Raw genomic sequence first — 14,078 nt, 5'->3', positions numbered from 1 at the left:
AGCAGCTTGAAAAGCATCCGGATCCCCTAAAAATCCATTTCTCATTTTTGATGTGATTCTGAGTTTCAGCTTTTTTTTATTTTTTTCAGAAAGTTTTATTTCTGCTATATTTTTAGATTCAAAAGTATTTATTTAAGGTGAACAAATGATACAGCATACACAACTGCTGGGACTGCTTTTTAATTGAGAACAAGAAGGAAATACCTAGGACAAGAATATACAATTACCAACGCTTATTGTTCTCAGTGAATTTTTGTCAAGTTTGTTTATCTTATTGTTAATGTGATGATACAGCAATCCTTGGCAAAAGAATAACGTTTTGCGTTGAAACACAAATCTAGATAAAAATGGAAAACGGAGTTAGCCACAACCCACAAGGCCTTCTTTGGGAAGAACTCTTGAAGAAAAACCGACTCGCACTTCACAGAAGAACATGGCATGGTTGCCTTTCCCTTTATAGTACCAGAGTGTTCCTGAACAAAGGCCTCAAGGCATTGTCAACTCGTCATCTATTTTTTGACGTGCTTTCTATTTTCGGGACCCTGCTTCCCTGCCTCTCTGTTCCTAATGCATCTGGTCATTGGTGCCTTTGGTCCTATTAAACTTAGTGTGACCAGCCCCCACCTGGGGAGTTAGCCATGGACACCATGAGTCAGAGCAACAGGGTCACTGTCCACCCATGGGACCAGAGAAAGCCCTCAAGGATACACCCACTGCATTCAGACTAGCTGGAGAGATGAAAGACGCTGAAGGACGATCAGGTGATTCCAAACCATCTGTAAAGAAACTAATAGGCTATCCAAATATATCCAAGCCCAGGATATTGTTTACCAAACAAGCAAAACAGAAAACTTTGTTTTTTCTTTTGCTGGATTTCTGATGGTACAGAACACAAATTCCAGTGTGCGACGCAATCAATGATAGCTATAGAGTGCTTGGGAATTTTCATAGCATCAAGCTTGCAGAAAATAAGAGATTGAGGATATTTATACTTCACTGGTAAACAATGGCATAGATTGTCTCTGATCATGTCTTCCGGCTCAGAAGTTCCACAGCTTAGATTCTGTAAATGACTTTAATCTGCTTTTACTATTCATTCATTCATTCGACAGTTATACAAATGCCTGTTATGTGCTGTGTACAGATGTAACATTAATGAATAAACCAGAAATGCATTCCCCCTTACAGTCTACAGACAACCAGCCCACAAAGAACTATAGGTAGGCCCACATGCTGCATACATTTGGGTAGAAAATTAAATGGATTCAGAAATAAAAATAACATAGTCTACCTCCCTAGATAGAGGTATTAGAAGTGGCCTAAGAAGAAAGTATTTAAATCAACATGTTAACAATAAAAGAAATGGTCAACTTTGTGTCAACAGCCATGTGTTGACATTCCAGGGAAAAAATACCAGGTGGGCAATGACCCTAAGGAGAAGAAAGTGTGATGTGTTCAAAGAATAGAACACTGTGAATACAGAACTTGGCAGATTAGAGAACATGCTAAATCTTAACCTGTCTGGGTTTGACTGGATAATTTAATGTGGCCACCAGACCAGTTCTTAAACCCCCTTCACAATACTCTTCAATAGCCAGTCATCCTGTGCTTGAGTGTCCCCACGAGAAGGAATGTTCTACCTCTCGAAGCATCCATGTCAGATTAGGTTAAGAATATGAGTTTGTTCCCTGGATTCCAGCTCCAGGCAGCTGGAGTCATGGATTATGGTCATGGGTCTGCACCTGGGGAAAATTTTAGGTTGAAACAGAAGAAGTGGGACTTCCCTGGTGGTCCAAGGGTTGACTCCATTTCCGGTGCCAGCGGGCCAGGGTTCGATCCCTGGTCAGGGAACTAAATCCTGCATGCAGTAAATTAAGACCCAGTTTAGCCAGAGAGATAGCTCAGGACCCTGAGAGCACAAAGGGTATGGTATTGGAGGGTAATCTTAGGTTAGGGGGAAAAAAAGAGAAATAGAAGAAGTGACTTAGATAGTTGTATTTACCTATCTTTGTTATGTAGAGCCAAGAACACATAGCAGGACTCTAAGTTCATTACCCTTTTTGAGAAGAAAAATCTATGAGAATGTTAAGACAGCTCTCTCAAACTTCCAACAGGTTTCTCTTGCAGCACAATTCATGTCAATATGCTTGCAAACCGGTGGTTGCACAATAAGGTCAGCTGTACTCTTGAAAGACAACCGTGTGTTTGGGCTTCAGCGTGACGTGGGAGTGACTTTCCTGTGGTATTTGTGGCGTATCACATAGAGGAAGTGCAGTGTATCCACCAATTTTACAAAAGTCTTTGATAATAAGAGTTGACTTACACAAGATCTATTATTGACTTGACTAAAAAATTTCAGTGGGATTCCCTGAAGATTCCACCATTTATATTCTGGTATTCCCCACAGCCACTTCACACCACTGACAGTGTGAGACTGGCTTGAGAATTTATTTGTTCCAAAGTACATTAAGAAACCTACGTTTCAAGGTCTCAGGGAGGCAGTTTCAACTTCACAGCCTACAGGCCATTCTCTGTTAAAGCCATTTATGAGCTGTTATGTGGTGACTGGGCTTCCCTGGTAGCTCAGCTGGTAAAGAATCTGCCTGCAATGCAAGAGACCCCAGTTCGATTTCTGGAAGTTCCCCTGGAGAAGGGATCAGCTACCCACTCCAGTATTCTTGGGCTTCCCTGGTGGCACAGATGGTAAAGAATCCACCTGTAATGCGGGAGACCTGGGTTTGATCCCTGGGTTGGGAAGATCCCCTGGAGGAGGGCATGGCAACCCACTCCAGTATTCTTGCCTGGAGAATCCCCTTGGACAGAGGAGTCTGGCGGGCTACAGTCCATGGGGTCGCCAAGAGTCAGATACGGCTGAGCGACAGCACAGCATCTGGTGACTGCTAAGCCACAGTGGGGCTTCCCAGGCGGCTCTGTTGGTAAAGAACTTGCCTGCCAATGAGGAGACACAAGAGATACGGGTTCCATCCCTGGGTAGGGAAGATCCTCTGGAGTAGGAAATAGCAGCCAACTCCAACATTCTTGCCTGGGAAATTCCATGAACACGAGAGCCTGGCGGGCTACAGTGCATGGGGTCTCAAAGAGTTGGACACAGCTGAGCGACTGAGTGGCTGAAGCCACCCTACTTAAAACAACCTCCAAAAGATTTTGGACCATCTTGCAAGTTACGATACTGTTAAGGGTGTGAGAAGTCAAAAAGTTGACCACAATTGAATGCTAACCCATGCAATGAGAATCCCATTAGTAGCCAAAGGAAGTTCACCTCTGAAATACAAAAGAAACTCGCTCCGTTGAATTTTCCTTCTCAGCGGTAATGCTCTGAAAGTATCAAGGCAATAGGAAAATTAAGCAAAAATCAATCAGGATATCTTGATGAGGCTGGTAGATGGAGTATTTACTTGTTCTAGACCAGAGTAAATAAAAATCTACAGACCAGTACCAGAAATATCACAGCCAACTTCTTGAGTCAGCTCATGAGGATCATCTATTGTTCAGACGCTGAGTCGTGTCTGACTCTTTGCGACCCCATGGACTGCAGCATGCCAGGCTTCCCTGTCCTTCACCATCTCCCGGAGTTTGGTCAAACTCATGTCCATGGAGTCAGTGGTGCATCCAAGCATCTCATTCTCTGTCGTCCCCTTCCCCTCTTGCCTTCAATCTTTCCTAGCAGCAGGGTCTTTTCCAGTGAGTTGGCTCTTCAAATCGGGTGGTCAAAGTATTGGAGCTTCAGTTTTTCAGCATTAGTCCTTCCAATGAGTATTCAGGGTTGATGTCCTGAAGCCTGAGGATCATCTAGATTGTCTGGTAGAACTTTAATTTAAAAGATAAGACAGATTCACCACCATGCCTGGAGTTCAGCCAGTATGCCAGGACTGAAAGGATGTCAGTTGGGTCAACCAAATGTCAAACAGGAATGCCAACAGGAGATGGTCTTGAAATTACCCCATACTGGGCTGAGGTGGGACACCTCCAAGGAGTAGGACAAAGGATTGTTTTCAAGACTTGCTTGAGCATGACCTTCGTGATGACTTCTAGCCATGGCAGCTTGGCATATAAGCTTGCCGGCCAGAAGTAAGAAGGGGAGCCAAGCCTTCTGAGCAGAGGCAGATGACAGCTGGCTTCATCAGCTAGCCCATCTGGAAAGAGTCACCAGCCCTGTAAACCAGGCCTAGCCTTGTAAGCTGCAGGTTGGTCCTTGCCTTCTATGTAACACAGAAGCAGCAGCCACTTGCTTATCAGTATGGTATAGTGATTTGGCACCCAGCTTCTCAACCCAGACTACTTGAGTTTAAATTCCCTGTTCATCATTTACTAGTTGCTTGCCACTAGGACAGTTTCTTAACCTCTCTAAATTCATTTCTTTATGGGGATAATGAGCATGCCTACCTTAGGATTCAATGAAATTGTATGTGTTAACTGTTAGAACAGTGCCTGGCATATAGTCTGTGCTTAGTAAATGTTAGTTTTATTATCAGTCTTTATGGCTCCTCCCAGGAAACTAGAGCTCACATTATAGTCTGTTATTAACAAGTCTGTGTTCATGTTTCTGCCATTTACGAGTAAACCTAAAGGTCAAATTATTAAAAATTTTAATATCGGTTCCTTCCTCTGTCAAATGCAAATAATACTAATTCATAGGTTATATGAAGATGAATGAAAATAGTCATAAAACACCAGCAATAAGGTCTGTATGCTGTTGTGTATGCTGAGTGTGTGCTTAGGCAGTCGTGTCTGACTCTTTGCAACCCTATGGGCTTTATCCTGCCAGGCTCCTCTGTCCAAGGGACTCTCCAGGCAAGAATACCGGAGTGGTTTGTCATTCCTTTCTCCAGGGGATCTTCCCAACCCAGGGATCGAGCCCAGGTCTCCTGCATTGCAGGTGGATTCTTTACCATATGAGCCAAGAGGGAAGCCCCTGTGTGCTGTTGGGGCTCAGTAAATGATAGTTACTCCTATTAAACCCTGCTGGCCTAGCGTCTGGCTGAGCAGAGTTGTGCCATAGAGGTTTCCATGATGAGAGCAATGCTCCATATCCCAATATGCCCAGTGTCACAGCCACAAGCCACTTGTGGCTTTTGAGCATTTGCAAGGTGAAGACCTAAAGAACTAAACTTCTAATTTTATTTAAGTGTAATTAATTTGCATTAACATTCCACACAAGGCTGGTGACTAGTGTGTTGAGCAGCACAGGCTGGGTTGTTCAGTACTCATTTTGTCCTCCCATATCCTGTCTGGGCTCATGTCATGACCATCTTATTTCCATTAGTATCTCTCTCTCCTAGGATTGAACGAGAATGAAAAGAGGATATAAAACCTAATGTCTGCAGGTTGGTGGTGTGGCATCATAGAAAAAAGAACAGTCCGTGGGTCTGTGGGGACCGTCCCATTCCAACTCTGCCTGCTATTCTTGGGCAAGTCACTTAAGCTCATATTCAGAAGGAGAGTTGATATTGGCATGACTTCAAAGCTCCCACCCATCACATGATCACCACGGGGCAAAAGTAAGAAATAGCACACAAACTTAGCTTACTTTTTAGGTGCTATGGATTGTAGTTAGCTGTGTTTAGTGTCTCCCAGATTTAAAGGTGGTATATTTAAGTGTTAGCATACAAACTAATATAAGTGAATAGACACGGGTAAAAAGGAAATTGAGGACAAAGAGAAATTAACCTTGGAGCAAAGAGAAAGGTCATAAAAAAGAACAGTTGTTGTGTGCCTGTATGTGTTCCTGCTGTATCCTTATGCAGATATATGGCCTTCCAACAGTGGCGGTGAAAGTGAGGTGCTGGGGAATGTTTGACTGATAAGGACTTTGGGTACATACACCCATAAGATGATTTCTTGTCTCCGGCAGAATACAAAGTGGAAAGGAAGTTCTGCAAAACAGATCTCCTAGAATCCACCTGAGTAGAAAGAGCACAGAACAAGGAGCCTGGAAGCCCAAGTTCCTTCTCTGGCTCTGTGGTTAACCAGCTGGGTGACCACACTTATTCTGGTTTACTTCTCTGGTCCACAGTTTAATCATCTGTGCAGTGAATTGGTTGGACTCTACTCCTACAAGGAAGGAAAATCTATGGTCGTGGTTAGAACCCTAGAAATCCCCAAGATGCTTTTCTTTACCAGGAGCCCAAAGTATAAGAAATAACAGCAGCTAAAGAAGAAAACAACGCCCTCCCCCAACACACACACACACACACAGAAACATAATTTTTAATCTGCTGAAGATCACGGCCATGCCCTATTGGATATGATTTCTTAGTGTCTATCTGAAGCAACTACTTGTGAACCATAGGTGATAGGATCCCACTTGGTTATAAGCATAATTCTGACTAATTAGCCTTGACAGTTCCCAAAGAGTTTTCTAGATTTTTTTTAAAAAGAGACAGAGCACAATAATTCCTCAGAGTATCAGGCTCATGTTGGTTGGACTTCTCTGATCATCCAGTGGTTAAGATTATGTACTTCCAATACAGCAGGGCATGGGTTCGATCCCTGGTCAGGGAAGTTCAACATGCCTCGAGGTGTGACCAAAACAATATGGCCAAAAAAGAGAGAACTCATTTCAGAGCAGGATGATGGTGTGTGTGTGTGTGTGTGTGTGTGTGTGTGTGTGTGTGTGTGTGTGTGAAGGAAAAGTGAGAAACCTCACCCCCTGCTTCTAAAAATGGCGAAATATAGAATACACACAGTGGTCATCTGGGACCAGCTAGTTATTAGCAAGAAAAAACACTGAAGTTCAGAATAAGAAAACCAGTGGCTAAAGAAAACCATTCAGGATAATCAAGTTTATTATTAATCTATCTGACTTGAAATCATATTGCCTCCACCATTCTTACAGTCTCTTAAGTCCGCAAGTTGTTTTGAAACTCGGCCCCTCCTCCCCTGCTCCTCTCCCAAGGCTGCTGGGAGATAAATAGCTTTCATGGCTCTCCCCTCCCCCCTTTCTTCTCACATTCCTCTCTAGCCCTGTCGGTTCTTTCCTGAGAGGAGGGTGGGAATCTCTGCCCCACCGGTCCACTTGTCCAGACCCTGTGTCTGACAGCAGGAAGTCCTGGTTTTAGAGCCACTCAGAGTGATTCCTCCACACACACAAACAACTTTCTCAGACCAGAAGTCCCCTGGAGGCAGTACTAGCTGGACCTTGACCTCTAATAACATCAGGATGAAAGCGAAGAGACTATAAAGCCAACCAAGTCCGCTTTCCACGTTAAGTCCTGCTGCTTGGCAGCTTTGCAGACTCCTCTGCATCCAGGCTGATTACAGGGGACACCAGACCAGTCTTCCCTGCAGTTTCTGCTTCCTGGTGATAGCCTGTCCCACTGACCTCCCTTGTTAGGAGAGGATCCTTTTCCTTTGTTGGGACCCTTGTGACCAAATTTATGGCTCTTTTATGAGGTTGGCAGGTGCTTTAAGTGAGGGAGGGAAGAAGTGGCCTGATTTGCATAGAGTTTCAGTTCAGGAAACAGGAAAGTAGAAGAATTTATCCACGGTCATTTTCTGCTAAAAGCTTGCAAAATTCTTCAGCCACCATTGAGAAGAAACCTCCCTGTTTCAAGCCTAGATTTCTGGTACCTCATGGCTAGAAGGGATTTTGAGATCATGAAAACTTCTATTGGTAGGAGAGGGGGCCTAGAGAGAGAGAGGTTAAATACAGGACCAAAAGATCATGGATTTCCCCAGGGCTCACCTCTCTCTCCCTTTGTCTCCTTGATCATCTTCAAAAGGAATCTTCTTCGGTGGGCCTAGAAGAAAACAGTACATGTCTGAAAGACATGGAGAAGATTGGCAATCTGTCTGCTGGCATCCCTTTCTTTCTTTCAAGATATTCAGTATTCTGACTTTGCCTAGGAAATGGAGATGAAGAAAAGAGCACCAGATATCATTTTGAACAAAACAAAGCAAATAAAGAAAACTGCTTTTAAAAGAAAAGTGTGTGTGTGTCTAGGACCATGTATCTTTTTGGAATTAGTTAAATAAAAATGTAAGCGGCCTTCTCATTAAATGAAACATATAGAACAAGGCCTTCTTTCCCTAGTTCAGCCTTTAAAAACCTTAAAACTCAGTGAGGGGACAAATAATTTACTCTACCTCACACCCTGGGTCTCTGTTCTGCCCTACATTCTTCAAGATCATCCAGTTTCCTCTAGGCTCCTCTCGTCTCTCCCCAACCGTTGTCAAGCTGTCTCCCTTCCGTTATTAGTCACTCTAATAAACACTCCTAATAAACACAAATTCAGGGTGCTGCTTTAGGAAAGACTGGTACCTGCATATCTGTCCTGGGGAAACCCAGCTGAGATCTCGAACATATTCTGTTGCAAGCTGCAGTATAATGGACAGATTTAGTGTGCATTTTTCTGTTAAATGGAATCTGCATTCCTAAGTGAACTAAAAATGCTTAATTATTAATAAGTCCCCCAGGGATTGGTGACATTTGGAATGATTTTATCATGCTGTAGATATTTAACAACATAATGTGTGTGGTAGTATCTAATGCAACTTCTTTCATTTAAAAGAACATTCCCTCCCAATTCGTTCTGACTTAAATGCCGCATGGGTGAGTCCCTGAATATCCAACCCCAGGAAGAGGCAGAGGGAAGTTGTGGAGGGACAGGATGGGATTGAAGCTGGGGCTACGGTGCAGGGGAGACCCAGGAAGGGGCACCAACGAGCTGCCCCCTGAGAATAGAAATTGGCTTGGGGTAGATGATAAATGAAAGGCTTCTGTTGGGCAGAGGCAGTGGTCGCCATGGATGGAAGCTTCTGGAAAGATCTCAGGTCTGGGGAATCACAGGACTAGTGCAGGTTTTGTGCCAATATGCTGTGTACTCTGAGCACATCACTTAACTTCTCTGAGGCAGAGTTTTCTCACGTATTTGGCAAGGATAGTTACACACCTCTGAGCTGCCTTATTGAATTGTATATGTGCAATGGACATGAAAGTACTTCCTTAAGGAAGAGACTAGAAGACGGGAGAAGGAAATGTCATTTACTAAGCACTCTTTCTGCACCAGGGTTTGTGTTTAATACCTTTACTAACGTGAAATCAATTAGTATTAGCAAAAAAATAAAATCAGAGATAGGCCTGATTACCCATTTACAGAGGAGAAATTTGAGGCTCAGAGTTTTTGCCCAAGGTCACAAAGCTAGTGAGTGGTAGAGCCAGGCGGAAAACCAAAAGAGATATGGTATGTATTTGAGTACACAGTATGTAAATGGAAAATGGGTCACAACCTTAAAGCTTAAGTAGAAATATTCAGTCAGTTTAAACATTTGGTTGACTTATACGTAATGACATGCATTATCACAACATATGAACATTCACATGAAATTTTAGCTATTTTGTCTTCAGTCTATTTCTCTGCACAGTTCTGATACCAAGGAAGAAAAATCTCTAAGTATAGTGTCAAAAATAGATGGTTAAATGAACATTCAGGAGGTCTTGCCATTAGGTTTATGTGATCTTTGTTAGCACAAATGGACCAATCATGTGGACCTTTCCACCCATCACTTCCTTGCTCCTGGGGCATCACTCTGAGTGGTCTGTCTGCCTCCAGTGGTAACCTTTGTCTCTCTTCCATTTCTGCTCAGATCTTGGCTTTGCTCAGGATGGTGGAGATCCCGTTTACACACTGTGGGTCCTGGTTGGGAGTGTTTGGCCTGGAGATGAAGTTATCAGTGGTTGTTTATGAGAGAGACAAAGTGAGCAGAGCCTAGAGAAAGAGTCCAGAAGCCAGGCCATCACCTGCTCCCCCAGAGACCTCACTTTACCTCTTCATGCTTCAGTTTCTCCATCTGTTGGTGGAAAGAGTGACACATGATACCTGGTTCTCAGAGTGTCAGGAACATGTTTGTAAAGTACCAGGAGATGCTCGAAGGGGCCTGAGAGTGGTCAAATAAAACTCCATCCGATGGGCAACAAGTTACAGGCCCTATATATTTTTTTAATTGAAAAAGGTTCTTACACCTGAAAAAGTACTTGTATTTCTTTATTTATCAGTGGATGTTGTCCCATGAAACCCACTGCAATGGCAGGACCTAAATATTCATTTAAATAATAAACAAATAAGCCTAAGCATATGCAAGATATACATATGGCTGCTAAGATCTAATGTTTTTAATTTTCTGTGAACTTATGAGTTTACTTTCTTTTTTACATAAATTCCAGTATACCTCTCAGATACTATCAATATTTTTCCCAGTGTTAAGATAATCTGTTATTTTTAAATTTTATTTATTTATATATATTTGACTGTGATGGGTGATAGTTGTGGGATGCAGGGTTTAGTTGCCTGACCAGGGATCAAACTCAGGCCCCCTGCATCGGGAGTGTGGAGTCTTAAGCACTGGACTATCAGGAAAGTCCCTCGCTGCTAATACTTATACTAGTTTACTGGCAGTGCTAGTGGTAAGGAAGCTGCCTACCAGTGCAGGAGACGTAAGAGACAGGTTCGATTCCTGGGTGACGATCCCCTGGAGGAGGGCATGGCAACACCGTCCAGTATTTTTGCCCAGAGAATCCCATGGACAGAGGAACCTGGCCGGCTACAGTCTATGGGGTTGCAAAGAGTCCAACACGACTGAAGCGACTTAGCATACACACACTACTACAAAATGCGTCTCTACCACTTTTAACATTCTTGGTGTGCTTGTTCTCAACACACACACACACACACACACACACACGATAGATTAGCAGTGAGATGGTATCACCACCCTATTTTATAGATGAGAAAACTTAAGCCAGGAGAAGTAAATAGATTGTCAAGTCCTCATGGATAATTAGGGGCCGAGTAAGAAAAATAAGTCTCCTGTCTTCAACATCTGGCACTTGTCCCTCTCAACCTCGCTTTGATCATTCTGAGGACTGTTTTCTCTTCCTGTTCTTGTACATCTTTTGTTCTCCACTTACTGATAGAACAGGGCTCTAGGTGCCTTCTCCTGCTTCTTCTCTGGGAACAGAGCCCTTTAAAGCTCTGAAGTCCTCAAGCAAGGTCTGCGGTGGAGTGAGAACTCAGACATGACTGCTTGTTAAGCTTGTTCCTCATCACAAGCCACCGAAGAAAAACCTGCCCCAAATCACGTTACTCTGTCCGTGGGACTTCCCGGCTGCTCTAGGTGGAGGAGCCGGTCAAGCTGCATCAGTCATAACCGCGCTGAAAGAGCCGCGTTGTGATGCTCTCGCAGACTGGAGTTTGCTTTGTATGTGCTTCTAAAGTGTATCCAGGCTCAAGAATCCAAAGGGAAAGCGTGGGTTGAACATCGAAAGAACACTCTAAGTGGTATTGTTTTCTTCCTGTGGGGAATTAAATCGCAAAGGTTAGCAGAGACTGTTGAGGACACACGGAAGAGTCACAGTTGGTGAGGCGCTAACCCCAATGTGGACACACATTCAGGCGTGACTGGTTCTTGGCATGCCCTTGGCCAATCCATGCTGCTTTAAAATTCCTTCCAAGAAAGTGCTCCCTGCCTGGGACCACTCTGCAAACCCAGTTCTACTGAGGTTTTAAGACAATGAGACAAAAAAGGCTGTGAAGGCGAACCCCAACACGACAGCCCCGCTGCTGCCTGTGGTCTGGCTGCCGAAGCTCATACAGGACGAGCCGCCTCGAAGATGCTGCTGTCTGCGCCGCTCCTGCCAGGGCCAGCAGCCCTGGGAGATGGCCCTGTAAAATGAGAGCTCCTGATCCACAGCAGACTCCCGGCTGCTCCCCACCTCCACGGCTACGGTTGGACATAACAGCAGCAGGCCCAGCCTGGCTCGGCTCTCACTGCTGAAGACCTGCCGGGAGCCTAGGCTGGCAGGCACAGGTGGGCAGAAGCCTCATGGGCAGCGCAGGGTGGCACGGCCATGCTCCTTCCTGCACGGTCTCCTCCACCTTTGGCTGGATGAAGTGAATGATTTGAGGTTGGGATGCCCTTCCCAAGCATATCAATTTCCCCTCTACTTCCTGAAGAGCCCACGCACCTTCACCCATCCTAAAACCCTGCCTGGAAACAGAACAAGACAGAACACCGAGGCCATCCCATCCCCCAGGAGCCAAAAGGGCCAGCTCTGGCCCGGAGCCAGGCTCTGAAGAAACGGCAGAGGGCAGACAGAGGCGGTGGGTGGGGCAGGGAGCCTGGTGTTACACATCCAAAGCCTAATTTTGGATCAGAGTCATACTTGTAGTCAAGCCTGAAAAATCACTGAGGTCCCCGAATGAACCCACAGCTCTGAGGTGGGTCTGGGGCCATTCCTCAGCTCTCACATGCTCACTCACTGCTCTCCTTAGTTCCAGACACTAAGTCAAGCTTGTTTGGATTTTCACTAGTGTCCTTTTAAAGCAACCTCAATTGTCTCTTTGCCTCCTGCTAGCTGAGAGCAGGGCAAATTTCCCACCTCCATCTCTCCATGTTCGCCTTAGCTGAGATGCTGACGGAAAGCCGGGATTGGTGCTCCTGCTCCCTGAGTCAGACCTAGGACACGCCACCTGCTTTATTAAAATTTAAAAAATTAAAAAATTTTTGGCCACAGTGGCCTGTGGAATCTTAGTTCCCCCAGCGGGGATCAAACCACCGCTGCCTGCAGTGGAAGCACAGAGGAGTCTTAACCCCTGGACAGCAAGTCCTACACCATCCTGCTTCGAGGTGACACCAGGCTGCTAGGGTGAGGGCAGCAGCAGGTGACAGAGCATACACCTTCCTCTGAGCAGTAGAAACGACCCTCTCTGCCTCAATGGAGAAGAGAGGAGGCGGCTGGCCTCTGGGAGCCACGAGAGGGACACGGGTTGCTCGCTTGTCTTCCGAGGGCGTGGGCGCTGCCTTCGGAGGATTTGCTGCTGCCAGGAGCCGGCTGTGGCCTCCGGGGGAACTCCGGGTATCAGGACGCTTGTTTGCAGAGCGGGCCGGCCAGCCGCCCCGAGCAGGAGCAGCTGGTTGTAATTATGCGTCGCAGCTTCAGAGGAAGTTGCTGGCTGCGGATCCAGTGCTGGGCCCGGCTGCACACTGGCTGCCGGGCTTCAGGGAACAATGGAGATAGAAACCCGCGGCGGCAGGGGAAGGGGAGGAGGAGCAGGACGAGGGTGAAGACGGGCGGAGAGAGAGGGCGCGAGCTGTCCCCACCGCTCCCCAGGCTGAATCCGGAGAAACCCGGGTCTGCACTCCGAGGACCCCCGGCTCTCATTCCCAGACTCACAACCCAAGTCTGCGCCCCTCTGGGAGCAGCCTCCTGACTCTTTTTTCTTTTTTTAAAGCTGTACCTGCTGAACTACCGGATTTCAAGAAGTGTACCTGGCTGACATATCAAATAGCACTCCTCAGCCTGTTTAATCTAAATTGACTGCATCTTTGTAGCAATGGCCACAGAGAAAAACAAAAGAATTCTTAAGGAAAAACGCACTTCTCTCCTGACTCGAAAGTACAGGCAGCAGCAGCAGCAGCTAAACCTTTCATAGCATGCTTCACACTGCTGTTCAGATGCAGACATGGGGAGAGAAGGAAAAACTGAACTTTACAGAAGTGAAATGTGGGTCAATTAACAATTGGGGTTTTCTCCCCCACCCCGGATGGAGAGAAACGAGAAACGTATTAATGTCTGGTTCTTTATACTTTGCAAGATTTCTTCAGCGTTTCCTAATTAAAATGCAGCTGGAAAATGAACACAGGGGAGAGGGTGGTAAACAGGGTGGGGGTCTGTCTTCCTGAGGCTTCCTCTGGAGCCCCCAGTCTCCCACCAGCAGGGATCTGCCCTCCCACAGACACTCCCATCCATGTCTGTTTGTGTTTCCTTCCTCGAGTCCTTTAGGAGGTTGCCCGCATCATCCACATGGCTTGGAGTCCCCAACAAACCACTCAGCATCCTCTGTTTTTGCCAGCTCAGAGGACAACTCCAAGGCCCACAGCAGACCAGCAGACACGCTTGAGATTCCTGTGGTCTTTGGATCACCCCTCTCCACTCACAGCTCCTGACTCATGTCACTTTAAAAGGGGTGGGAGATGTCCTCCCTGGGCTCGGACACCCTTGATGTGTAAAAGCCACAGCTCCACACAATAACCCATGATTGGCTTGGGCTGGTCAATGA

This window comes from Muntiacus reevesi, chromosome 13 (genome assembly GCF_963930625.1).
Source record: "Muntiacus reevesi chromosome 13, mMunRee1.1, whole genome shotgun sequence".
NCBI lineage: Eukaryota > Metazoa > Chordata > Mammalia > Artiodactyla > Cervidae > Muntiacus > Muntiacus reevesi.
This window is presented reverse-complemented; position numbering follows the sequence as displayed.